The sequence below is a fragment of the Centruroides sculpturatus genome, unplaced genomic scaffold (genome assembly GCF_000671375.1).
Source record: "Centruroides sculpturatus isolate CEXI.00-Female unplaced genomic scaffold, Cexi_2.0 scaffold568, whole genome shotgun sequence".
Taxonomy (NCBI): domain Eukaryota; kingdom Metazoa; phylum Arthropoda; class Arachnida; order Scorpiones; family Buthidae; genus Centruroides; species Centruroides sculpturatus.
This window is the reverse complement of record NW_019384710.1, coordinates 394,854-397,409: the sequence shown is the minus strand read 5'-3', so window position 1 is coordinate 397,409 and position 2,556 is coordinate 394,854.

The following is a 2,556-nucleotide window of genomic DNA, read 5'->3' as shown; positions in this document are numbered from 1 at the left end:
CGATGCGTGCGCCGGAATCGACAAAAATGGCGGAATGCGCGAGCATCGTCTAAAACCCCTTCCCCTTCCGACTGGCTACTCGCGGGCATTGGCGCATTCGTTCGAATTAAAATATTCAAATTTCCACGTCCCTCAATCTTATCCGCCCGTAAACTAACGCCATTTGGATAATGGAATGTTAAAATCCACTTAATGCCCATCTAACTCAACTTCCTCCCTTCTCCCATCCCCTAACTCTAAATTAATGCGGGAAAACTATTTTCCAAACTACTTTTCTTAGAAATTCTTGCCATTTCCATCGCCTCGTCACCATTTCTCCGAAGATCCAACGGGCGGAAGGTCGGCGCGAACCACGGAATTTCGGAGGATCTTCGGAGGATTTCTGAAGAAGTTGATTAATTTCCGGTGTAGGATGCGGGGAATCATCTTGGAGGAAGTTTGGACGGGGCAGCAACGGGAAGAAGAAGAGAAACGATGAGAAAAATCCAGATGTTTCTACTCCCACGGATAATTACTAAACCCGTCGATGGAAGTCGAAAATTTGGCAGGAGCCATAAAAAGAAAACGGGGAGAGGGAAAGAATATATCAGTTACCATGGTTACCGGAATATCCCCCTAGTTAGACGTCAATTATTTTCCCGAAACGTGAATTCGTTACGTGAAAACGTCGACTTCTCCCCATTTTCTAGAAACCGTTCTCATCGATTTTTATTTAATAAACATTGAAATTTTATTCGAATTTTCTTACTTCCTCATCGGAAATTCGATTGAAAAATTTATCAAATTTCCATATATTTACGCTTCAAAAAAAAAGAAAAAACTATAAAGAAATTGCTAAAAACGTTGACGCAAAATAAACGTGATTTTTTTATATAATAATTTGACTAGAAACGTTTGTAGTTGGCCCGATCGATGACGGGGTGTGTTTTTTTTTTATTTTTTATTTTAAGAAGCTCTTCAAAATAAAATCAATTAAATTACGACTTTTTGGATGTTCCCGAGAAATTTATAAAGTAAAATTTTAGCCTTTTTTGGAACGGAATTTTATAAAATTTGATTTAATGACCGTTTAAAAAAATAAAATAAAATGGTTTATGGACCATTAAACGTTGCGGGATCTTCTAAAAATTCTCTAAAAAAGCTGAAAAAACCAATTAAAAAAACTCAAAAATTGGGACATTTTAGAGTTATTATAACGAAGTTTACTCTGTTACAACGTAAATGTGGAAATTTTTGTAATTTACTCCCGATTCCTGCGTAAAAACCGATTAAATTAGAGGTTCCTAAGGCTTTTAAATCCATTTTTTCCTGTTAGAAGGTAAAAAGGTAAGTTTTATAAGGGTCGGGTAGAGTTTTTAGACGTTTCCCGAGTCTTTCAATGGGTAATTTCATTGATTTTTTTGAAAGGTTTCAAAAAAAACAACCCCATCATCGATCGGGCCGACTGCAAATTTATACAAAAGGAAACGAAGTTCTTGGAGTTTTTTATTTATTTATTCCTCATCTACGAAATAATTACAATTAATTTCATGGTTTAATTATATTGTTTAAGTTGCGTAGAGAATTGGATGATTCACGAGGCGATAAAATTCCAAAAATGACCATCCGAAATTATCGTTTGCCACTCGAAATTATGGGTTTATCGTTAATTACATTGTTAATATTCGGGTGTTTTATCTAACGATTCGTTCCTCCTACGCTTTAATGTCCGTTCGGAGTAGTCACGTGATCGAAATTGGGATAATGGCCAGATGGAACCGCGATTGCGGTTATCTTTCGCGCAATTTCTCAAGATTTTTATCGTTTAAAAGCGTTATTACGGGACCAAAAACGCTTACGGAATCGACCGTAAGTGGATCACGTGTCTATCTTGGCGTGAAATTTTTGTTTTTAATTGTTAAATTGCGTAAAAAGCATTTTGTTTTGTATCCAAAAAAACAATGGGATTTTGGGAGGAAACAAAAGTTTTTTGGAGCACCAAAGGAACAGTTCTTTGTGAGTTGGCCGTTCGGTGATCCCGACGAAAGAATCGGCCGGTAACGTGTTATTATCCTACGGTCAAAAAGGGCAATTGCCTGGATCCCCTACCAACAGGACCCCCAAAATTGATCTTTAATGAAAAAATATCCCTCGAGTCTAGTAGCGCCCCTCGAATACTGCGAATACGTGGACCAAGAGGTACAGTACCTCCGAGGATTTTCTACGAGGAAATTGGTCCTACAAGCGAAGAAAACCCCGTAAACTCCGCCCGGATGCTAATCCACGACCTGTACTTCATACTTTAGAGGTACCAAGAGATGAAAACTTATTCGGCATACCAAAAATGCTTTTTTTGAGTACAAAAAAGTAAGAAATAACTGTTTCTTCCGAGTTACCAAGTCCGAAATTTATTGTCTTGTACGTTTTTTCGTAGAATTTTTTCAAGTAAACTGTAATTAAATTATTAAAAAAAACAATTAGATAAATAAGAAAATTTCCCCCTCCTAACAATATATCAAAATGATTTTAAAATATTGAGCGAAAGAAATTTCCTGCGAGAAAATTTTCTGCCATTTC